General features: G+C 40.0%; 1 long non-coding RNA gene across 1 annotated transcript in view; it reads right to left on the minus strand.

The window, feature by feature from the left end:
* Positions 1 to 27,121, minus strand: part of LOC116046945 — a 76,829-nt gene that overhangs the window by 4,590 nt on the left and 45,118 nt on the right. The window contains exon 3 of the long non-coding RNA XR_004104268.2: positions 3,741 to 3,818. This is a non-coding gene — a long non-coding RNA (uncharacterized LOC116046945). The remainder of the gene's footprint in view (positions 1 to 3,740; positions 3,819 to 27,121) is intronic.

Genomic DNA, 27,121 nt, shown 5'->3' on the forward strand with positions numbered 1-27,121 from the left:
AAGAGTCCACGCATGCTTTGGACCTTCAGCAGTGGCTGCAGCAACTGGACCCCAGCCAGACCGGAGCTGCAATCTGCTGACTCTGCTCTTTTCCTTAACCGGGAGCTAGGTAGTATTATTAGGGAACATTGCGGTCCATAAGCAGCTCCGGTCTGCCTGGGGTCCAGTTGCTGCAGCCGTTTGCTGCTGTCTGCTCTGCTCCCGGCGAACTAGTCTCCTAGAGGCTGGGAGTGAGGTGCCAGGGCCGCGGAGTGCACTAATAATTACTAGCTAACGTTAGCCAACTGCAAAGTCAGCTTCCCCAGTGTTGCGTTCAAACGCTGTTGGAAATTATACAAACATTTCAAAATGAAAAATTTAACGTAGCCCAGTAGACATGGCTGGTGAATATTCAGGTTACTACAGTAGTGTCATGGCCTTGACACAGTAAAACTACACCCTGACTTTGGCCTTTCAACCTAAATTAAAGCAAGCATTACTGTATAATAACTATAAATCAGAGTACAAATCCAACTAAACTGACTGACGTATGAATCTTTACGATGTATATTCGATTAATAAATTAACAATTTAATAAAGTGTTTTTCCCCCTCTTTTTTTCTGGGCGAGTAAAAATATACAAGGGGCCAGTCAAACCCTGATCTAGTGACCCGGGGGGCCAGTGGGGAAAAAAAGTTATATTGGATACTAATACGACATACAACTCTTTTCCTGCTTTCTTGTTCTAGAGCAGCCTTACTGTGTGCTTGCATTAGACTGACCCACCTACAGTGTCAGAGATCATTGGCTACTCCTGTATGGACAAGAGCTCAGCTGCCAGGAGTATGTTCTTTTTTGCAGACAGTGCATGCACACCCGCAGAGGGGAGTGCACACAGACCATCTCATATTAGCCTTAAAGCAACACCAAAGATTCTTTTGTTCCTTAAAATAATGTTTCCAAAATCGTTTCAGTGGTTCATCAACTCATAACAGGGTGAACGGCACTTCTGCATTCGCTTTGCGGCCCTCTATAGGCTATAACCGCACTATGCAAGTTTGCCAGATCAGGTAGTGGATCTGTAGTTTGAATGAGACATACAACAGCGGTAATGGACAATTCCACTTCCAACCTGTAGGGGGAGCGAAGAGGAAAAGTGCTTTGGTGTTGCTTTAAGGCTTTAGAGTTGTGTTTATGATTCAGGTTAGAATTAGGAATAAAGTTGGGGTTAGGGTTAGGCTTGTAGTGGTGATACCTAAGACGATATATGTGGGGGTAATGCAGTCAACTGTGTTTTTGGACTTGGACATTAACGCAGAAATACATGTAAAGAGACCCTAGACTGGAAAGAATAATAACTGATGTAACCCACTGTTTTATGGAGGGCTGTTTTGAAGTCAGGAGTTTGCAATTTAGCCGTTGCCATCTTGGTATTTTGGAGCCAGAAGTGACCATATTTGGAAAAAAGGGTGGAGCTGGGGGGGATGACGGCGCTAAGGCATGTCGTCTATGGTTTCATTGGCCCTGCACTAAGCTAAACGCTAAAGAGGGAAACTTGCTAATCTTCCACCTGACGTTAGTCATTGGGCGGAGTTTTGCTGGCGGGCAAACCAGGACCTCCCCCATTCATCAGCATGTATGGCAGTACACAGTCCGGTTGAAAATTGTTAAACCTTTCTTTAAGTTACCAGCCAACACCAGCTCTAGATAGCTTTCTGTGGCAAGGCACTACCGATTGCTGAACAAGACATTTTTAGGCGACCAAATGTTCCAGTTAACTTTGATGAAGTGAAAACACACAGTGAGACGGTCAAAGTTTAAGATGAAAACATGGGCAACACCCAAAACAACTTCAGGACTATTTTAATGTCCACAGCGCCATGGTTACCATTGCTAAGCCTAATCTGTCATGATTGACAAATCGGCGTATAGCCACGCTCCTAAAACATCCCCTGCTTTATCGTCTATTTTAAAATAAATGGGAACATAATTTACAAAATGAACATCATTCTGTATTGAGGAAGACTTGAAACTAGCGATTGAGGCCATGAACTCATTGTGAAAATGTTCACTGAGGTAATAAATCAAGTGAGAGTAGGGTCATTTTCCCATAGACTTCTATCCAAAGGGACTTCTTTTTGGAGCTAGTGGAGCCCTACTGGAAATAAGATAGAAAGCTGGTTTAAAGCACTTCAGCATTGGCTCCATTTTCAGACTGGGAAGTTGTGCTTAAAAAGAGACCCAGTTCACGATCTTAGTACTGCATGTTTTCTCCACTTCATGACGAGTCCACATAGTCCAAGCTATTGTAAGTTGATGTGAGTGTCCTACATCTTGATGTGGAAAATACACTCTTACTCTAAAATACATGGGCAATGGTTACATCAAATTCCCCATAAACGTGCTTCTGACAAGAGCTGTCAGTGCTGCCACTGTTTGGTCTCCTCTAAGGATGTCACAAAACCAGAAATTGAGTTGTCCAATACCAGTAAAAATCCACGATTCTTGATCCCCAATTTGATACCACAGTAAAAAACAAAAACAAAACACAAAATCCCAAACCTAAAAAAAAGTGTGAATGTATTTAAGCTCAATCATATTCAAATACTCTCTGGATATGCAAGTTAAAGATGGGTGTGGGGAAAGCCACTACAACGGCTGCCAAACTGTAACAGGAAAATCACAAGATAGAGTTGGCTGTACTCCCTTTGTTGCAGTGGGGTTTTCAGTAGATAATTTGTGAAATGATAACTTGTTTAATTGTTGCTGTTTTATCTAATGTGCACGCTGACATACAGTAGATGGTAAGAGTCTCCTACCACAGCTGTGACACAAGTTCAAAATGTCCAAATGGAAATATGATACACATGGAGAATTATAATAGCTTGTCATTGTACATGGACCGAGCATTCTGTCTGGCTTAGTTTGCCTCCTGAACACCATGATATTATGTTCAAAATATATGTGTTTCCCTGCAGCCCCACAGCAATGAAATAATGGGCTCTTGAGTTTAGTCACTTTAAAAAAAAATATGTGACAGCAGTATCTTCATCTCAAACAAAGAAAAGCAATAGTCATTGATGCCCACAATTTGAATCCGTCAGAATTTATACTAATCATATTACATTCTTAGTACTGCCAATACGTGGAGCATTTGGCAACCAGCACTTTGAAAAGATTCCCTTTTAAAAAATGTAGGTTAACAACATCTACAACAATAGTCGTCTTGTCATGTTTTTTCACTACAATATAATGTCTGATAATCAGGCTCTGTTGAATGCTGAGCCCCCCCCCTCCCTTCCCCTCTGACACACATACAGTGCCGTCAGAGTCCTTTAGCGGAAACAGCTTTTTCTCAAGAGCTGCCTTCCAAAAACACTTGAAAAGAACAGAAATTGGCAATTCATTCCTTGTTCATTTGTTTTCCTTTTTTTCTCCCTGATAATTTTTTATTGATCACAATCACTTGTTCCCTGCACGTGTTCAGATTGCAGAGCGGGTTTTTGTCTTTTTTTCCCTCCAACTGCGAGAAGAATAGCCTAATCAAGGCAAATTGGTGCTAATCTTCTCGCTCTTTAACGGGAGATTTAGAGAGAAGCAGAAAGAACAATTGCAACAAAAGGGAACAGGATAGGCATCGAAATATATTGAAGAGGGAATAACTGAGAACCAGTTCGACAATGCCAAGCAGCGATCCAGGGAGAAACACAAGAGACACAGATGGAGAGACAGTGAGAGGGTTAGAGACAAGTGCCACCTACCAACTTGTTGAGTGGTCTAGCAGTTGAACGGCACTGGTCTGCTGCCAAGTCCTGTCATTCCCTTCTGTGCGTCCAAAACTGAGGACAGAGAGACAAGAAAATGCCTAAAATCAGAAACAATAACTGACCATGCCTTGATGCAAGCATCAACCCTAAAACCTTCCTGTATGCTTGTCTGTGTACCTCAATGACAGAGGGGATTGTTACTTTCATGTTCATGTTCACTTTCATATTTCAAATATTATTCGCAAAAGCTAAGTAGGAGCAGACCAGACTTTAAAGGAATCACACTGCTTGGTGTCAACAATGAAATGAGATCTGCTCCAGTCAGTGTAGTTCACCTTGAGTTTTCCCTCAACCACAACAGATACAACATTCTTAGTATGTCTTTACCTGTCCTGTCCTTTCCCTACCTTCCTATCAGGGTATTGTGGGTATTGGGTAAGTGTAGCAATAGACAAAGGTCCTATCATCACCATGGAAAGACTTAAAAAAATAATAAGGTTTTACCCACATAATACATAAATGAATGGTGACACTGGCACCCCATTTGAGCATTATGACCCATTAGTTGAATAAAGACAAACAAAACCATTGTGTTGAAGTTACTGTAAAGGTAGTCTCGCATTGCCAGACCTTCCTCCACAGCGCTGCAGAGGAGGATCTGGCTAGTCCACACAGCATTCTGGGATGGGAGAAAAATGTGCTCTGGTTTATTGGCATTTCTTTAAACCAATCACAATCGTCTTGGGCGGCGCTAAGTGCCGAGCGGAGCCAAGGTGTCGCTGCTAAAAAGCCTCGGGAAGGAACTTGTTTTGGTGGAACGTGTGTGTTCAAAAGTTGTTGCGGAATTTCCAGGAGAACGAGGGCAATCCCGGAAGTGGAATGTTGTGGATATAGACTAGGAAAAGATCACCTTCATGGATACACTTCCGCCTTAGCTACATATGTTGTTTCAATAAACTACTTTGTACAACTGCTTGGTGTCTCTTGTCAGGAAATCTTAAACATAGGTGATTATAAGCATGAATGAAACTGGTTCACTGTTGTAATCCCAGTTCACATGTCCAACCGATATGAATCTACGCTGACATGTCAACTTTTGACAACCACCTTTCAAGTCTGCAAGGGTTGAGTATTTGACAGTCCTTCCAGAAAAATGCTGAGTTTTTTTGTGATTGTTACGGGCAAAAATCCTTGATTATGCGGCATGTTTTCCTAAAAAATGCGATGGAATATGCGGGATATTTATGCAATTTTATGCGATGAAATTGAGGGAACTTGCAAAAATTGCGGGAACTTGCAAAAACTTCGGTTTCATCATGGCTTCATCGCGGGGTTTGCAGCTTTTCGATGATGTTCGCGTCGTGTAATTACCTCACTTCATAACGTTCCCATGGCAACAGGGGAAAATGGCAGTAATGGAATGGAAGTAAATGCAACATTTTTCAACTTTCTGCTAAGATATATGTGACTTTTTTGCAACAAAAATGCGGGGATTATGAAATCATGCAAGCCCCGCATATTTTGCGTGGAAATCGGCAATTTATGCGGCGAAAGTGCGGTGTATTTGAAAAAATGCGGCCCCTGCATAAATATGCGGACTTTGGCTGATTATGCATTGAATTATGCGATCGCATAATCACGTTTTTCTGGAGGGACTGATTTGATTGAAAGATGTACAATACACTGTAATTGTAATGGAGGAAGACACATCACTGTGATGAACAGAAAGATGTAGCGGAGCAGGATTTTGAGTGACGTCTGACAGTAGCTGGACAGGAGAAAAGAAAATCTTATTGAATTTACATATTTCTGTCTTGATACTCAACACTAACAATTACAGTAAGTGATACAAGCAGCATCACCATGGGGAGCTGTGGGTTTAGTGAATTGTCTTTACAGTGTTACAGTATGAGCAGAAGTCAGTGCACACACAAAGCACTGCAGTATTGTATCATTGACACATTTGGAACAATAGTTTAGTTTGCAAGAAAAATAAAGAAATAAATACTAAATAGAACTCATGTGGAGCTGTTTAGGAATTTGCTTGCTCAAGGCAAACTCAATGAAACATGGCATGTGTGTTTTGAAAAAGCTTTGAACCAATTTTATTTATCCCATTTCCTACAATGAAGGGATCAAATGATTATTTTTCCACACCGAGCTTATTTCTTTAAAGGCCTAAAAATCAAATGGGTGAAGGACGAGAAAATGTGAATACCAAAATGAGAAAAGGTGGCTGAAATGGGTCCTATCCCTGCATTCATAAGTGTTCTGTGTCCAGTTTTGTCTTTGTTCGTTTTCACTAATAAAAGTGTATAAATATTTTATATTTTCATGAATTTCTATGGTGTCTGAGTCTGAGAGCACTTGTCTATGCCAAGGTTAAATACATATGAGTAGATGGAGCTTGTGTCCACCTCTAAACTTTGATGTGGCCTCACCCCAATTTTCCATCGGGCACGTTTGTGCTGCGTTCCGGTTCGGTCCCATCCTCCGCCACGCGCCATACCGCACTGGGAGCATCTCAGAAGCAGAGCTGCTCGACTCGCAGATTATATTGTCTCTACAAGTACTTTACAGAACAATCACCTGTTTATTAGCTCATATCTACCTTCCACTCCTGCAATTAAACTTATTAAAATGATGTCTTTGTTCTGGCGTTGTCTTTATAAAAAAGATCTGTGATGTCTATTATGTTTTTCCGCCTCCAAAATGAATCTCTCGTCGGCCGTGGTGTTGTAGAGGAAACATATACGATACTGGCCCGCAGCTCGCGTGAAAATAGACCTGCCGCAAATCTTTAACGGAGCGGAGAGCCGCTTCACGCACGCTTCTGGGACGCGCCGTGACGCAGCTGGTGGAATATCAAGCATTGACTTGAATGGCTGTGATTGCTCGCATCTGGAAGGCAGTGCAGACGCACCCGGTGGAAAACAGGGATTGGACTAACCGTGTTTCTCCACAGAAGGGTCAAATGGTGCTTTTGACACGAGGATTAGTGTAAACAAGAGAAAGAGAAGGACACAGGAAATACTAAGTGACAGAGATAAAGCTACTGATGTGTGTGTGTTTTTGGTTTTTTAAAGATCAAATTGAAACTTAAGGCAAAATGCTTGCATGTAGGAAAACACACACACACACACAGACACACACACACACACACACACACACACACACACACACACACACACACGCACGCACACGAGAGTCTGGAGAGGTCCAACTCTTCAGTGTGACATTGAGCTAATCAGATTTGAGGGAGAAAAGTGTTGGATAAACAAATCGCTCTTTCCATCTCGAGCCCCCCTCTCCTCCCAGTCTCTCCCACACTCTCTCACTAATCAGTAGAAGAGCTTTTAGAGTGCAGAGAGGGATTCATATTTATTCACTAATTCATGTCAACAGCCAAATCTACTCCATGGCGATGACTAAACAACTATTTACCCTCCATAAACCAAAGCCAAATGATGGCGACTGCTGTCCGGTCACGTGACGACCGGTCACATGACAGTTAAGTTTAGCCATCTTTCTCCGGATCCTACGTGATTATGATGAAAAAGTAAAACGAGATTTGGGTTCATTTAAGTAACTAAGGAGAGGGACATTTGTAGCCTACTTATTTAGATGGATAGGACCATTACACGTTTGTGTTAAATTCATCATTATCAGCCAATTTTCTGCTCCTTGAAAGCAGTTTTTATTTCATCCATTATCCTGAGTCTTTCGTTTGTGGTGTGACTGATACCTCTCCAGCCTCTAATCTTCTCAGATGGATTTAAATAAAACGGTTGATGATGATGATAATACTGTATAATCAATTGAATGATGTTTTATTCAGTTAAAGATCACTTTGAATGATTTTTACGAATGATAATGTAGAAAAACAGATTTAAAAATGTAAGGGCTCAGATTGTTATATATATATATATATATATATCCGGGAGACCCCCCCAGTTGGCCCCACTCAGTTTCCCCGGGACTCAATTAAATTACAACCTGTGAGGTCCTGGGGACTCACTACATTGAAAACATCACTGTGTAAAGAATCGGTACTAATGCTAATGCAGCTTGTGAGAAAAGTGAGAACAAAAGGCAAGAAAATATCGACAGATTTTCAGTGTGTCTCAGGAATCACACGCACAAGAAAACACATTCACACCTACAGGGTTTCCAGCCAGGAGCTGACTTTGGTCTGTTATACATCCTATGTTGAATCTAATCACAGTACTTTGCATTATAAGCATACAAACATATAGTGCAAAAAAAAGGTGAACATGATTTCAAGATTAACTAAAATTTGAAAATTGATCAATAAAGATTTAAGTTTAATTCATCAGCATTGTATAACATAGATTGGCACAATGGAATGCAGCTGTAGTCCCTTTATCCAACATATGAAAACAAATCAAATTGAGAGGATTTGCTGTTTGTTTGTGAATTGAGAATCTTTAGGTTTTTGAGCTGTTGGTTAGACGTCACTTGGGAAATTGTGAAACATCTTTCACTGTTTTGTGACTTTGTCTTACAGAGATTATCACAACATGTAATAGAGATTCATTGATAATGAAAATGGCAGAGGGGAGCAGAGGAGGTCCACAGAGCCATTGGTTGGCTCTGTGGCAGTGTTAATGAGACACATGTCACCCTGTCACCTCTCCACCTCTTTAACATGACATGACACCTGCATCACCTTACAGCTCGCCCACACGGCAGCAACAAATAAAAGTCCATCTGTCTATTAATTAGGCTAACATTTTTGCAAACATGAATACAAAACTATCTAGCATTTCAGTGCTCCATGTCACTCATTTTGGAAAAGTCAACAATCATATATGGGTAGGGCTGGGCACCGAACGTCTATACTTTTATGGCACCGGAAAAAATACCCGGATCCTATGAGTATCGAAATATTATTTATCTTTCGGTGCCAAATTTCGGTTCCAAAAGTGTCTGAGTGTGTAAGCGCAATCTTATCTGTCCTCTCTGCATATTGACACAGTGCGGCACTCCGACCGATACACACGCGCGCGTGCGTGTGCGCAGAAGTGCTGACGGAGTAAACTAGGTCGGCTCTGCAGTTTTGTTGAAGTCACAGTGGGTCACGGCCATGCCGATAAAGCGGTTTCAAGTGTGGTTACAGTTTTTCAAAATTTCACGCAGACACCATTCACTGCGATATGATATTAATGGTGAGCCGGTCGCGTGCTGTTGTTTTACACTTCCTCTGAGACAAGCAGGCACAACAGTGGTTTCTGTGCCCTGATGACTGACTGACAGGCTGAGGTTGTAAGGAAAGGCAACTTCTACAGCACATTTCAGCAACAAGGCAATTCAATTCAACATTCCTTTGCACTTAAGTTAGTTCTCCATTAGTTCAATGTTGACAACAGGGCAGTCACCAAGTTTATTGTTAAAGGTTTGTGTCATTATGCAGTTTGCACTAACAAGTCTTTGTTCTTTACATTCCTTTGCATTTTAGATATGCATTTCAATATTAGCCTGTACACAATGTAATTTGTTTATTTATTTATTTATTATTTATAATATGTTCATGTTGTGGCAAAAAGGTTTCTCTTTTTTTGTTGATACCAATCCTGAGTATCTGACTGGTGCACCCCTATCCAAAAGCACAACCAGTTGTATTAATGATACTCTGAGTGAGCAGTGTTACCAGAAATTTTTAATTTTGATAACTATTTTGATGCACAATTAAGGTAGAAAATAAAAGTTTTGTGTTTAATGTATTTTTGTTGATGTTGAAATGGATTTTAAAACATATGGTATCGAAAAAAGTATCATTAAGGAACCAGCATCGAAACTGAAGTATCGAAATTGGCACCTGATCGAAAGATTTTGAACGATGCCCAGCCCTATATATGGCTGCCATGTTCAGGTGTCTACGTACCAAAGATACATATTGATGACCCATTTCTGTGCTCCTGTACTTTACTCTATAGCTAGCTATATACTGTATCGCTTGGTATAATGGCTGGAAGGTGTTAGCATAAAGAAAAGAGACTTCAACATCAAACCTCATGTGCAATTTGTTAATTTAAGTTGGACTTATGATAATGAAAAAACGTTTGTACAAAAGAGTCTTGTATAAAAGTAGCCCACTTTTCTGATTGTTAAGTATCATGAATTTCTGTTGCCCCATTCTACAAGATTTAGCCTTTATCACTTATTTAACGGTCAAATAGTTCAAACTAAATACAATACATATACAACCAGAACAATTTCTGTTGCGCCATTCTATAAAGGCAAGATTTAGCCACAAATACTGTCACAACCAAGACAAGGTCAGTTTATCTAACTCAGTTGTTTGTATGTTTATTTGCCTATACATCTCTCAGTCAGTAAATCCATTCATCTGTTTATCTGTGTTCTGTATCTCTCTTAGCTAGAGGCTTTCTCACTCTGCCAAGGAAGAAGGATAACATTCTGCTCGTAGGAGGGCTGGCTGAGCCGTGCTGTTCCTTTTCCATATTTATGACTGAGAGGTGTGCAAGGAATTGCTTCCACACCCCCCTCCCACTTTATGTCTTCTTCAACATCTTCCAACTATTTATCTATCCATCTGTCTGTCTTTCCACAGTACCTGCTCATCTGTGGATTTTTTTTTCTGTGCTGATAGGACATTTAGTCAGTTGTTTCAGTTTCAAACAGCATCTCACCTTATCTTTCTGTGTGCATTACATGGTTTTGTCCTTATCTTTGGCTGATGCTAAGTGATCACTTCTGAGAGTTTTGTAGGAGCACGTTGTTTCTTGCTTGTTTGGTCAGCAAAGCGAGACCAGGCCTATAAACATAAAAGTCCGTTCCTGACTGAGTGATAAAGTTACATTATTGGTCGGAGTGAGTGATCCAAATACACCATTGGTCAGTCAAGTGTTGGAGTTTCCTCCTTGGGCGTTGTTCTTTCAAAATGAAAATGCGCGACAGTGGTAACATTTTGCTCTTGCTGCGATATTTTCCAAAGGGAAAAGAAAAGCAGTCGAGGTAGGTAATCAGGGCAGGCATTTAGTTAAGTTAGCTAGACCACATGCCTATGTGCATAATATCTAGACAGACAAAATGTTGTGGTCTAAATTAACAGGATTTTATAGATGCAGTTAGGCTGCAAGTGTGTTAACCTAGCTTGTTTAAAGTCACTGTCTACTACTGTCACTGAAAAATAACTACTATAAACATATAGAATCAATAAATAAATAGTATTCTCAAATACCTCAACTGCAGAGACAGGACTTTTTATCTTCTATTTTTTCTTAAATTTTCACAGTTTAAATAGTATATTTGGTCATATTTTAGTATGACGTAAAAAAATAACGTTACCTGAAAACGGCGTGTAGTTTCTTTTTAGCATCTCACATTCATCACAAGTGTACATCAAACACACTTCACGTCACATGACCACTACTACGGTCAGAAACATTGTGCCAAAATATGAACAATAACGTTGCTGTCAACGGGCTTATCTGCTAATGTTAGCTACCGACCGTTACCTTGAAACCATCCAGCAAATAGACGGTACCGTAGGGTGCCGTTCAGGGTTCAACATTTTTAACATTTACCAGCCAAATGCTGGTAAAATATGCAAGTGGCTGGTAGATTCATTCACCAACCAAAAACAATGGTGATCTATTGAGTGGCTGGTAACATTTGAACATTCACTAGCTATTTGGCTGGTGGACAAGAAGTTCATTTTGAACCTTGGTGCTTTGATTTAACGTCACCGCTCATTTTACACACAGTTTAAAAACAAAACAAAACACTGAGTGAACATTACTAGCTACGTTCTTCATGTTGGTTTTGAGCGGTATGCGCCCCCACTAACCTGGAAAATGGTTTTAAGACAGTAACGTGAATACAGCGTGTCAGAGGAATACAGCGTCTCCTACAGCGGGGAGTCAGAGGCAGAGGGACCGTCAGAGGCAGAGGGACCGTCATCGCAGCGCTCGCTAACATTAGCTTCTTGTCTCATATGGGGTCTGATAAACAGTACATTCATCAAATTCAGTGTCCACAATGCTATTTTCCAATAAACTGTAGCTGTCGTATTTCACGGGACCCACGTGAGTGCGGATTTCATGTCTTGGCTTTCGCCGCTGTTTGTCACTTTGCCTAAGATTGAGTGACAAGTAGTACTCGCCCTGTTGTTTATTTGGTTGCCATGGCTTCGCGAGTGATGACGTCCTGTTACTGTTCCAGTTGCTCACCCTAAAGGGGAGAGGAGAGCGGATGACAGTTCGCTTGAGTTCAGTAGAGCAGACGGCTCTGCAGAGTTGTGTAATTACGACTTTATGACTTTTCCTAAACAGCTGAAGGAGCAGCGGTGCGCGGTGTACATAGCAGAAACCATGTTGTGCGTCTGCCCTATTTCTGATACCGTGGCGGCAGAGATTTTACCGTGGCAGGCCACCACGGTAAAATCAACATTGAGGAAACCCTGCTTCAGTTGTGGTCTGAAACGTTGGTTTCCCCTGCTGCTGCCGCCGTCAACGAAGCTTCGAAGCACAAAAAACGGTATTCGGTACAGCCCTTACATTTTTTTTTACAGCATTATTGTTAGACGAGCAGTGAATAGTGGGCCCAAATGCAGAGATGAGGCAAGAAGGCAGGAGAAGGTTTGAGCACGGGGGTTATTTCATCAAAAAAAACAAGGAAAATGCCAACAGAGAGAGTCCCCAAAAGCCAAGGGCAAAAACTTCCATCCAAAAAATACAAAACACAAGGAGAGGAAAACCAAAAACCACAAGAGTCTCAAAAAAACAGGAAACAGAAGGAAAAGGAAATCCAGGGAGTAACAACCTTGAATTGACTGACACAGGGAGGTAAAACACCCCCAAACTGACCGGACGAAGACACAAAACAATATAACAAGAGACAACGGAAACACAGGGGCTAAATAAACTAGGTAACAAGCACACATGGGACAGGTGACACCAGGGCTGGGGAACAGGTGGAGCACATTAGACATTGGGCGTTTCTCAATCTGTGTTCTTCTACTTACTTGTGTTCTTGTGTCCCTGTGAAACGTCATCTCGTGTTGACAAAATACCGTCCCAATACACAAGTTCGCATTTCACCAAGAACAGTTAAGATTCCCGGAAATGTTCTTGACACGCCCATTTTACCGAGGATGCATTGGTTGGTAACTTGTATGAACTTCGCTCCACCCGTATCCCAACATTCATTTCGGCATTCAATGATGGTCGGGTTTCCGATACATAGACAGACCAAAAACGGGACAATTTTAACATCTTATTCATCACTAAATTCACTTCTGAGAACGTTTGAGGCGAGAAATGAACGGTTTAGATTTCAAATATAGGCAGTCTTGCAAAAATCTTTGCCGAATTGACAATTTGCTCCAAAGTTTTCGGAGTTGAGGAGCTCCCTGAAGTGAGGCGACAGCCAGCTTGCGCCTGCCCCTGCCCCGGCCGCTAGCTCGTCGCTCGGACGGTCACGCTCGGAGACCCCGCTGTAAGCCGGAGGACTTTAATTCATACACACACACACCGCAGCTTCACACACACAGCGCAGCAGGCAGAGGCGGGGGAGAGAGATATACCCGTTTCTCTTCGGGAGACTTGTTTAAATTATGCCATAGGCTATAGATTAGATTTAGTATTTAGTTCATATTTTTTTGGTGTATTTGTTTTCTGATTTATTAGAAGTTGAGTTTCAGTCTGTATGATAAATCAACAGTTGTACATAAAGTGGTAACATTCTATGACATGTTATGTAGACTAAAGGGGAGACACCAACCTTTATAATTTGAATTGCTAATTTCCATCTGTTGTCCCTGGGCATATACAGTGCACTACAATAATATAGAAATGATAATTCCACATAACACTAATAGGAACACATAGGACACACCAGTGCATATGCCTACTTATTTTTTAATTTAAACTGACTTAAACTTATACACTAATAATAGTAGGGATCGCGTTCCACTCTTTTGAATAAGTAAGAGGTGTTTGAGCTAAACCATAAACAATAAAATGAAAGCTCAATAAGTTTTATTTTTCAATATTATTGCAATTGTAGCATTATGAGGTTTTCTTGTCCGGAGATTGTTTTAATACAAATTGGTTATATTGTTGTGGTTTTTATTTCTAGCTGTTATTTTGGAGTACTGCAGGTAGCCTCTGTGCTGGGGGTGGTGAGCAATAACAGAAAGAACGCATCGTCTCAAACTGTTAACAGAGTTTTCTGTGCTTGTGAACTTGCGGGTTCATTCTTGCAAGAACAACCAGCAAGAACGTTCTCCCCAAGAACACAAGTCTGTTCTTTGCATTCTTGAGCTTGAGAAACACCCAATCACACAGGTGGGAAAACACAGGAAGCAAAACTAGACATGACAAGACAGAAAACTAGACTATCAAAATAAAACAGGAAACAGAACATAATACAAACAGGGAACACAAGTATACACAAACCAGAATACACAAAACAGGATAAATCTACACCAAGGTGAACAGAAATATACAGAATAAATATACAAAACAGGACAGACAGAATTAAGAAAACAGGCAACAGAAATATCCAAAACCACAACAGAAATATCCAAAACCACAACAGAAATGTCCAATCCCACAACAGAAATGTCCAAAACCACAACAATTATGCTGTTAATACAAAGTCAATACTTCCTGTTAGGGGTCGATTATCACCTGCGACATTCAGCATTTTGACGATTACCAGAATCGTTTATTTTGACAGTTGGATTAAAAAGAATATTTAAGAAATGCGCTGATGGCTCTGATGCAGCCGCCCCTCTCTGTCTGTATTCACCACTATGTAGTCTCCCTTAATGTCCTGCCCACATCGTAGCACATCCAGCACAGCTGTGTGTTCAATGTAAGGCTGTAGATAAACAACACAACCGTCTATGCTGAAGTTGCAAAAAGAGCCAGTGTTTCAGCTGGTAACGTTCTACCAAAAAGTCACAGAAGGAAAACAGTAGTTTCTGGATGTGCGTTAACTCCAGTTGTATGGGCGGCTGTGGTCAGGAGGTGGAGCGGTCGTCTACCCATCAGAAGGTTGATGGTTTGATGGCCCCTACAGTCTACATGTTGAAGTGTTCTTAGGCAAGGTGCTGAACCACAGAGTGCCCCCAGAGGCTAAATCATCGTGAGACTGATAGTCGATGGGTTCCAACATTGAAAATGATCTAACTTTTTGTGCTAGGCCTATCAATTCTATTCTATTCAGTTTCTGAGTAATTTTGCAGTACTGTACTTAAAATGTGCTCAAAGTTATATTTTAAAAACTGTGTTTCAAATGTGATATACCTGTGGGGAAAGTGACGTTTAAACATTGTACCACTAAACATTTTTTTGGGAGCGTTGATTTAATGAGTCTGTAATTGTTTTAGCTTCTTCTGATAAAAAACTGATATATCCACTATGTTGTAGCTTAAATGTGATAGGGACATTATAAGATGTAGTGTATATCAGCATCTTGTTTAGAAAATACTGTAGCTTTATTCTAGAGAACAGTTGGTTATCTGGGATACTTTATATGCATATAAAGATGGTTATTAAAAACTTTGGTTTTCTCTCCTGATTGGCTTGAGGGTTAATGACCAATCAAAAGAGAAGGAAAACAAACAAGAACACACCCTACACATAATCAAAGCTAGTGATGCAAAACACACTCTTTACATAATGACATGGTAAGCTGAAACATATCATCTTCTCAATCAAATACAACAGACAGACAGACAGTGTAGTGTGTGTGTATAATCCTGCCATTTGATGACTATCGTCTCTTAAATGAGAGATCAGCTGGCTAGCCTTTGCTGCATTTGGACTTGCACAGTATCTGAGATTCAAACAGCTCCAAGAAAATGGTAAATAATGCAACAGGTCTGGGTGTGAATGGGACTGCACTAAATGCCCTGGAAGCTACAGAATTTTTATTGAAGAAATACACCTAATGTGAGCATGCAACCTAGTCTCACCGCAGTTTGTGAAATAGTCGATTTTCAAGGGGCACAGACCACAATGCCTCTGGACACAATCAGATAGACCTACAACCAATCAAAACAACAAACAAAGCCTACTCCAAAGAATAAAGCATAGTGAACTGTAGGTATGTACAGTTACATATTTGATAACCAATATTACTTAGGAATGACAAACTGTTAAGAGTAAAATAAAGGCTACATTTTTAGATCGACACATTTATTTTTCTAATACTGCACCAATATTTAGAAAGCCTTCACTATGCCCAGAATACAGAATAAACAAAAACCGTTAACGTAACAGTGTCAATGTTCGGACACCATTGGTGGCTATCGGCCATTTCCGAAAAAATACAGTCTGATGCCGTTTCCCATGTTCCCATGTATAAATGTACATGGACATTTAGTCTAATTAGTATACAAAAATGTCTTTGATGAGCAATGTGATATCATGACTTCGCGTAAACATACACGCCACTTTCTAAAGCCAAGTGGCGTTTTATCTGCATGCATTTTGAGCGCCGTATACAGAGGACGGGTTGGGTTTAGGAAAAGAAGAACCGGTTGGGTTTAGGAAAAGAACAACGGGGTTGGATTTAGTAAAAAAAGAAAGCGACGGTTGAGTTTAGGAAACATGACACGCGGGTTGTGTTTAGGAAAAGAACAACCGGTTGGGTTTAGGAAAAGAACAACGGGGTTGGGTTTAGGAAAAGAAGAACGGGACGGTTGGGTTTAGTAAAAGAAGAAAGCGACAGTTGAGTTTAAGAAACGTGACACGCGGGACACGATCCCCGCTCTCCTGTGTTATTTCGCCCTTTCACACTACTCGCTACGGCGTGAATTCACACGCAATCGCAAGATAACGTAAGTCAATGGAGGCCAAACAGCATTGATAAACACGCTAAAAAGCGAGTATGCGTCTTGATAACACGCCAATAATGACACATGAATAGGCGTGTCATACATACGGCACTTCATGAGTTCAGTCTGTGATGAGAGAAAGAGTTAGAAAGCTTGGGCGACGCTCAGGTGGCAGCATAACTTTACATTACACATTACCTAGTGTGTGATTTCACATAGCATGCATTCCTGGATGCAAAACAGGTGTGACGTATAACACAACAGTGTTGGTGTGTGTGAGCCGATCTGCATCTATTATCAACACGACGAACCCAACCGGACCTACAACTTTATGTATTATAGTAGCAAAACTAGTAGAGAGGACAGAGACGGACGGCCGCTTGTGTGTGTGTGTGTGTGTATGTGTGTGTGTGTGTGTGTGTGTGTGTGTTCTTGTTTAACTTTATTCGTGGGGTCCAAAAACCGGAAATACAGTATACTTGTGGGGTCCAGACAGCTTTGTGGAGCCAAAATGCTGGACCCCACAAGGTTAAAGGGCTGTTTGAGGGTTAAGACTTGTTTTTAGGATTAGGGTTAGAATTAGGTTAGAGTTAGGGTGAGGGTAAGGGTGAAGTTTAGGCATTTAGTTGTGATGGTTAAGGTTAGGGTAAGGGGCTAAGGAATGCATTATGTCAATGATGGGTCCCCACAAAGATAGTGAAACGCACTATGTGTGTGTGTGTGTGTGTGTGTGTGTGTGTGCGTTGGTTCGGCTCTGTTATGGCTCTGTGACTACCTCCGTTGCCGGCTTAAAGGTGCAACAACTCTGCCCCCCCCCCCTTGTGTCTTCGTAACTTTCACACAGATGGCGATACAGCTTAAAGGCACATCAGTTCCTATTTGAAAGTGGCGATTGATGTTTTAAATGTGATTGTCATATTTTTTCTTATCTTTTTTGCTCATTTTTAATTGTAGTGTTTTGGGACAATGAAGCATTGTGGTTCAGCGCTTTGAAAAAAAATTATTGATTGATTGATTGATTGCTATTTAGAAAGGCTGCAAGTCTTTTACAATAAACAGAATAACTGTGGCATCATTCATCCTCTCCTCTATCCTCTATCCTCCCTCTGCCATTGATGTGAAAATACTTTGAGTTTTATCTTGTCTGACAAAGTGTATTGTTACAGCATTGTTACAATATGCCCTGAAGTTTTAACAATGTTTATACTTTTCTCTGAGGGATGTAGAAATTAAAGGTGAAATCAAGGCAGGTTGAGACAAAGCCAATAGACATAAAGACTAAATGACATAAATGAACTACTGGAGAGCACTCAACATTACAGACTAATGACATATTACAGTAGATCTATGTTCAAATGGTCTGTGTCTAATTGACATATAGAACATTCTTGGTGAAGCCTTGCAATCTTGCCATTTCCCTCTCATTTCTGTGTGGCCAGTGGAGAACTACATCAGAGTTAAGAGTATTTCCTCTTCCTCTGTCTCTCTCTCTCTCTCTCTCTCTCTCTTTGTCTCTCAGTCTTGTTCAAAGCTGCATCTCCTTGTGTGACGTTGATTATGATAATAGACAGGTGATTGTCACAAAAAAACTCTGCTGTAATTGTTCATCAGTGAGCAATAATTTTCGACTTGATTTCAAAAGGCTGGTGTGTGTGTGTGTGTGTGTGTGTGTGTGTGTGTGTGTGTGTGTGCGCGCGCGTGCATGTGTGTTCCTAAAACACACTGAGCTAAGTAGCGAAAGAATGAGGCAGGACATGGGTTGAAATTTTAACAAATTTCTAACAGATTCAAATCTTTAATGTCATTATAGAGCTATAGACAGACAAAGTAAATGGAAGTAGGAACAGAGTAATATAAATGAAAAATGTTGGCGGTTAATCTTTATTCTTTGTCATAGTAGCTGTGTGCAGTTCTGTGCCTCTAATAAGTTAAAAAATCCTGATCTTAAGTTGTATATACTGCCTAATAGACAGCAGGAGCCGGTGTTAATACCACTAACGTCACTGCTACAGTCCAAACTAGGGTTGCACTATATTGACAAAATGTGATATTGCGATATCAATATTAATTTCGATATTTTTAAACACATGGTAAATTACAAAAGTTACAGGAAAATGCATCAAAATAGATTCATAACAAATAAAAGAAGTTTTCTTACAACACAAATAAATAAGGACCATGTCTACAGAACAGGACATGTTTTACTGGTTGGACAGAATAAAATATATAAATAAGGACCATTTCTACAGAACAGGACATGTTCTACTGGTTGGACAGTATAAAATATATAAATAAGGACCATGTCTACAGAACAGGACATGTTCTACTGGTTGGACAGAATAAAATATATAAATAAGGACCATGTCTACAGAACAGGACATGTTTTACTGGTTGGACAGAATAAAATATATAAATAAGGACCATGTCTACAGAACAGGACATGTTTTACTGGTTGGACAGTATAAAATGTATAAATAAGGACCATGTCTACAGAAGAGGACATGTGTTACTGGTTGGACAGTATAAAATATATAAATAAGGACCATGTCTACAGAAGAGGACATGTTTTACTGGTTGGACAGAATAAAATAAAGAGAACACGACACAACTTTTTTGTCGCTCCTCTGATTCATTCCGTTTTGTTGTCTTTATCTATTTCTTCACTTAGACTGTCTCTCTGTTGAAATATGCACACACATGGTACGCTACATAGGGTTTGTAACGTAGTGGACCCGTGCGCTGACGTGCACTAACATGTGAAACATGATCATTATAGCGTTTCAAGTGGGCTCTAACTAAGCCACACAAAATAAACAAAATATTGTATACTTATTGCGACACTTTCGATATAATATTGCGCAACGTGATATTGCGATAACGATATTGAGTCGATATATCTTGCACCCTTAGTCCAAACTGTAACAGTTACATGGAATGTATTCATTAAACATGCTAAGACCTACTAGTCTTTATTATAGCTTTAATGGACGTGGGATAACAACAGACTTTTTGATGACCCTGGGTTAACGTTACTGATAGTACAGTCAGATTAAATCATCAAAGATTAGCTAACGGTTAACAGAGACTGGAGACTCAATCAGGTCGCTAACGTTAACAAAAGAGTTTGGGAAACGACACCTCTGGCCATTCTGTTGGGTTGTTTATCCAGTCACTTATAATGTACCGACTATCCAAACCCAATACGGCTCAGTTTGTTTTTTTTGTTTTTTTTTTATGTATCTTGCTCTGTCAAGCAGCAAAGGTGCTTTTGAGTAGTCCATACTTGGTTAATGCTATGTTATCCAGTCAGGGGGAAAGGATTGTTTTCCCCCACGGCGACTCCGCCACAAGCCACCCCTACAGCAGTGACGAGTCACCGACTAAGTGTATTGCTAGAACATTCCAACCCGCGGGGTTAGGGTCACCCCCCCCATGTCTCTCCGCCATTTTCTGTCTTCAGCTGTCCTATCCATTAAAGGCAAAAAAGCCCCAAAAATGATCTTTAACAAGAAAAAAAAATGACCATAATATTGCAACAGCTGCTCTGACTAACCATGAACATCCTAGTGTTTGTCTACTTGCTGCTTACATTTAATTACATGTTTTTCATTTTTCATTTCATTTAGTTGCCTTGGTTACCATGTTCACACACACACACACACACACACACACACACACACACACACACTGAACAGATATTTAGAAGCGCTACACACAGACTTACCAACTCACATAGACTCAACCTCTGTGTAGAGAGGTGATTGTGTAATGGCGTCAAAGCAACAACTGCGGATGACCTCACATGACCCTTAAGGTTGTCATGGCAGCGTCAGTCTTGTTCCCACGACACACCACACTGTTCCATTACCGAGCAACATTATTTATTTATGAAACCTTCACTTTACAGGCTTACTTTGTGTGTGAGAGTTTTTGTCTCTCAACATGACAGAAAGAATGTGGATATTTTTGCCCGTGCGCACTGTGTGTGTGTGTGTGTGTGTGTGTGCGTGTCTGTTAGACGCATATGGATGTGTACCTGCATGCAAAGGCTTGCAGCATTTTAAAAAGCTCAAGCCAGGCTGAGATTCCTATGGGGTGGAGAGGTGGGTAGACTATCCAAAATAAAATGTCTGAAATGTGACCTGGCCTACCTGGGATATTATATTCTGTGCATGTGTGCCTGTTGGAGAGTCTGTGTGTGATAACCTTGTGTGTGTTTGCTCCCTGTCACTATCTTAGGCGCCTGCAGTCTGAAGGAAAGCATCTGGTTTCAGCATCTGGACACACACACACACATGGACTGGAAGTGTGTTTGATAGAGTCAGTGAGCGGACACCAAGAAGGTTATCTGTGATCAGAGCCTGCAGTTATGGCAAACACACACACACACACACACACACACACACACACACACACACACACACACACACACACACACACACACACACACACACACACAACACAGCCATGTCTCACTTTGTTTCTCTCTGTCCTTTTTTACACATACAGGGCATGATAAAGTAGTAAATATGTACTGTAGCATCAGCAAATCATCAACCTCCAGCAGCCTGATAACCGAGACAGATGTTGTCAATGTCTTCCTGACTTCCATTCTGTTACATGGGCTAAGTGTTATCTATGTGATCATTCACACTGTGTCACTTAAAGGGATTGCTTTTTGCTACGAACAGAGAGTATGTTTCGGAATCCAAAATTAAATTTGGCATTTGAGGGGAGGGGGCAAGTAGAGTCTGATTACATTTTTTTTCCTCCCTTTTTACATAAAGATAGTAACTTTGCAATACATTCAGTGGAGGATACCAAAATACAAAAGTTTGCAAACTGACAAATTGATTATTTTCTCCATGTGTAAAGCTTCATAAGTTCTACAGCCCACTGGACATGTGTGGAAGAAGCCTCTTGCTTCCACTTCACAAGTATAAGGCGTAGAGCATTAAGGAAGCAGAGCAATAGAATTTGAGTAAGAAATGTGTCCTCTGGTACTAAACCAAAAATTGCAATCAGAGGAGAAGGGGTAAGTTTTGCTCCAAAAACCTGAACATGTATCAAATATAGATGTCCAATAGTTACAAAGATTTGGGCAATTCTCAAAAGTATTATCGAGGTTATACTCATAATATGATCTCGGGTCTGCTCATGGATAAATCTTGGCCAACATTTCCTTGGAAAGATGAAGGACCTTGAATTGTAGGTCCATGTCGAGCACAAATTGAGGAAGAATGTACTCTTTGAAGGCTGGACTGCCAATTGTGATCTGTTATTTTAGATGCCAAATCATCTTCCCACTGGGATCTAATAGCGGAAAGAGAATGGAGAATGCAAAGCTGATAATATAATTGATACAGTATATCACTTTGATTGATCCTCTGTTGTGCACGTTTGTATTGAGAATCCTATCAGAAGTTGTTTTAGCTGGTACATTGCGGAACTGGTTATATCTGCTACGCATGGAATTTTGAATTTGTAAATAACGAAATAAATGTGTCTGGGCGTCTTACATTTTTGAGTCAATTGAGTAAATGAGGCAAATATAGGTCCCTAAATTATGCTTTTATGATCTGGAACAGTAATGGTATATATAGTTTTATCACAGAGGGAGGGAACATGTGATTAGAATAAATTGGTTTTTAAAGTTTTAGATTTATTTCAATATACTTTTTCACTGAATATTGAAGGTTTGGCATCTAAGCGTATCAGTTTAGTTTAGAGCATGTGATCTCTTGAACTGTAATGGCAAAACAATTCAAGCATGTTCTAAGCATGTTGCTTGTGGTACTTTACTGGCTGTGTCTCAATTGTTTTTGCAAGTAACCAACTTGAGTACTCTAGCTATATAATTCAATGTGAGAACACAAATGTTGAAATGACATAAAATGCCCGTCCCTTGTAGCCGTGATAAATTAGCCTGAAACTAATGCTAAGGAGGAAATTAGCCAACTCAGCGTCCTTTTGGCCTCTAAGCTGTTGTTACGTCTCTGGTCACGCAACTGTTAGAAACATGGCAGGTTTTTTTGGGGTCGGGTAGAATCTATCTCCGTTGATCCTGTTCGTTTATTTGCTGCGTTCATGGCTGTAGTAACGATACAGCTGTAGTGAGCTGAGTTTATGTTTTTACAGTTATATCTGGCAACCCGGCCTGGCTGTCAAACTGGGCAGTTGATAACAACACACAGGCCAAAACACAAACAGAAATTCTATCACGGAACGGAAATTTCAAAAGGAGAAAAAACTGGCATTAGCATTGTTGTCAGAAAAGATAGTATTTCAACTTAGCATGTTTTTTACTTAATATCTGATGACGCATTGGGGTCAATTTTGGATGTATTACAGTAAATATATTACACATTGGACCTTTAACCTTTATTTATTTAGGGAAGTTTCAGTGAGAGGAAGCCTCTGTTTTTGACCAAGGCCAAGAGTTGCAGAACAAGTGTTAGTATGGCACTGACCCTCTGCAAGACCCTCAGCTCCTTCGTCTGTCACTGCCTTCGCCTCGCTATAGCTTCTTTTTCTGCCATGTGAATCTCATACACACAACTGTATCTCTTCATCTGTCACACTGTCCCCGTGGCCTTCTTTTGGTATTTCTTTTCTCTGGTTAGCTTTCATTCTATCTATCTATGTGAACCAAAATTCAAGGATTCAAAGGTTTATTAGTCAACAACACAAACAATATGAAGTACAATGCAACGTGGCATGCTCTTAAAAGACCACTACCGAATTGGCATTGCACTCCTATAACATTGGTAGACTCATGATCAACAGTTAGAAAAGTATCAAAATAAATGTAGCAGTACGGCAGACTATTTGTGCCACCATAAAATGTGTTTTTTGTTATTGCTATACATCGTATTTTTTGTTTTAACATCTCTTTATCTTGTTATCACACATCAGCATATTATAAATTATCAAAATGCTCACTCCACAGAGAAATGCACACAGCCCGTATTCAGAATCTGGGCCTTTAAAGGAGCTATCACGACTTCTGTCTGACTTCATCTTGTGATGTCTAAACAACACTATATATATATATATATATATATATATATATATATATATATATATATATATATATATATAGGTGGAAAGTGTCGCTACAGTGGCGTTACATTCATTCCCCAGCCGCAGATGCAGAAGACCTGGAAGCGCTGACCAATCAGAGCCGAAGGGGCTTTTTCAGGAGGGGGGCTCAAACAGACAGGCACTGCAACGCAGCGTTTCAAACGGAGGGTACATACAGGTATATTCAGACAGACAGTATGAGAAAATTAAACTATTCAAAAATACAAGTATGAACCTGAAAATTAGCACAACATGGGCCCTTTAATTATTTTGTCTGGATTTGGTGTCATATTAGATTAGTGATTAGTCAGGACCTTGCGCCACCTCCTGACAGCACACAATGATGGCGTGATATTTATGACAGTGTGCTTAAGTTCACAATCAGTTCAGCAGCATGATCAAAACCCAACATTCCCTCTACTTACTGTGCGCATGACTGATGCAGTTGTATAGTGGCTTTATGTGTGTAATGTTAATTGTGTATACATAGGAATGAGCAGATGAATGGATGTGTATCTGTGTGTGTCCCTCCCTGCAGGAAACCGCAGGGACCAATGACAGGCCCTCGTGGAGCAATTTGAGCCTATGAAGATGTACTAGTGGGAAGCTGAGAGATAATTAGAGCAGCAGAGGAGTGTGTAGACTGTTCGGCTGAATAGGGACAGATCTAAATATCTGCAGTACATCTATGATTCATTTCTTATGGCTTGGCACCCAAAGTGTTGGCGCCCTGCTTTTGGTGGGTTCCAACCTGACAAGCTCATTAATATGGTTCAATGAGCATCAAGTCCCAGGATGCATCTCAAAGCATCTAGCTGAATTTATAATAGTATGCATTGATATCATTGGAACAACGAGTTGAGGTAGCACAAGTTAAGCCTTCTTTTCTCTTTGCTATACCTGAGCTGTGAAAGATGCAATGCAAAGTGAAGGGCTTATGGAAACTCATGTGCCCGTGTGTGTGTGTGTGTGTGTGTGTGTTAGGGCTGAACGATTAATTGCATTTGCGATAATATCGTGATATGTTAAAACGCGATTTCCTAATCGCAAAGGCTGCGATTTGGTCACATGACTCGCAAGAGCAAATCAGTCTGAACTCCGCAGAGAAAGCATCAACTCGTATGCTAACGCTACACCGTACCTTGAGCTGATTTCTGTCTTTCAAACAACTCTGAGTTGTAGTTTAAAACTTTTACACCCATTTTAATAAAATGAAGGGTTTTATTTGGGCTTGAGTCTATACATGCAGTTAATGGATACAGGCACACAGAACTCAAGGCTCGGTTGGCAACGATTAGCTCTGATTAGCGGTTAGCTCCGGTTAGCGGTTAGCTCCGTTATAAAGATATGGAGTGGAGGAGCTGCCACTGAGAGGGGTAACAATCAGACTAATAAATGACGTTCGGGGAGCTTTCACAGCAGCGGGGCCGCAGTGTTTCAACAGTTTTATTAGTACAGTTAATCCCACGGCAAGAACACCAGCAACTAGCTAACGTAACGATAGCCTCTCTGAACAAGTGCACACGGCAGCACGCAACTTCACGAGGGGGAGGGGCTGGAGGCAGCTCCTCTCTGTGCACTGTAAAAAAAATACACTTATGTATGTGTGTGTGTGTGTGTGTGTGTGTGTGTGTGTGTGTGTGTGTGTATATGTATATAGATATATACTATATACTATATTTTTACTTATTATTAACTGTCTAGTGTGTAATTGTGTGTTCATACTATACATTATTATATTATTATTCTTTGTTGAATAATACAGAAGACAAGAGCTTAAAATAATAATCGAATATCGAATCGCAATCGCAATATTTGGGAAAAAAATCGCAATTAGATTATTTTCAAAAATCGTTCAGCCCTAGTGTGTGTGTGTGTGTGTGTGTGTGTGTGTGTGTGTGTGTGTGTGTGTGTGTGTGTGTTTATAAGTACCCTACGTGTCACTTGACAGACTGAATAAGATCTCCTCCTGTATAGGCTTTACCACTCTTCTTACCAGAGGCAGCACACTGCAATCTATACAGGCTACAGTAGCGGCCAATAAGGATTAGCTATTGTATTATGTTTAGACCATTTATAAAAACCATCTGCATCCACTTTTCTTGAGCATCTGACAATGACTATTGAAAAGTGTAAAGTGAGCATAAATCGTGTGTAAAACAGCTGGTGGACCATTTCTATGGCAGATGAAATTATCAAAACACCCATACACTCTGCTCATAAAAATGAGCATATCTCAAAGACAAAACAATTTACATAGTTCAAATAACTTATGGAGTGTTAAGGAATATTTAGTTCATGTTTAGAAATCTTTTGGATTAATATGTTTTGTGTTTTTATTTAGTAAAATTTGATGAAAACACGTCGGATTTTTTATTTTTATATTTTATACTTTTTTTAATTATTATGGTTTATTCACTTACATAACCTTTTAGCTTAGGTTGTACTGATTTTAGGGATAAGAAGAATTTGAAGATAGTCCAATAAAGGCCATTACAATAAGCAAACATACCAATGTAGGCTCTGGCGGACCAATTCTATTCAAAGTGGGTTCAAGTGAGTTCAAAGGGTTAATAGCATTCCTAAAAAGACTTTCTTCTAAGATTTTTCCTCATAAATGTACGAATGACTTTATAATCTCAGAGACTATCCAAGTTTTTTTCTCTTAAATTGTTGAGTTTATTCTTGTAAATTTACCAATTTAATCTTGGACATTCTTAGTGATTCTTTTTTTGATTTTTTTTATATATATATATATTATTGAATATCCATCTAGCTATGCTTAGTTAGACTAGATGTCTACAATGTTGCTGCTGACGGACCCCAGTCCAAGCTGTCACTACACTCCAGGGCCAAATGGTTGCTACTGTACATAAACATAGTGATGCACCGATGGGAAAATTGTGGCCGATACCGATAACCGATATTAATATTGCTGTTATGGCCGATACCGATATTTACCGATGTCGATATCTCTGTATAGAAAACAAATTTTTATGATAATCAAATAAAGAACTATTTTTCAAAACGCTTTTTTTTTTTTTACTTTTGTGATTTATTTTCCAAAATGACTGATATTGGGCACCTTTACCTGTGTGCAAAATATGACTGTCATAAGATTTTCAGAAGAAAAAATTAATATTTATATAATTATATATAATTTGACATCTATAAACTAACTGATACCGATGTGTTAAAAAATGACCATATCAGCCGATATATCGTGCACCACTACATAAACATACCAACAACATAGTGCTCCCATTGGGATTTGATGGATATGGGCCCCTGATGGCCTGTAACAATAAAAACAGTAATACTACTAATATTCTTCCACAAAAAAAGCATGCAAAATGGAAAATCACAAGACACTAACCCTTTGCACAGAATGCCAAATTAATGAAGGTTTTAGTTTCAGTTAAGTGAGCAGGAGGGGGTAGGGTTATTTGAGAACTTT

This window comes from Sander lucioperca, chromosome 4, assembly GCF_008315115.2.
Source record: "Sander lucioperca isolate FBNREF2018 chromosome 4, SLUC_FBN_1.2, whole genome shotgun sequence".
Lineage (NCBI taxonomy): Eukaryota > Metazoa > Chordata > Actinopteri > Perciformes > Percidae > Sander > Sander lucioperca.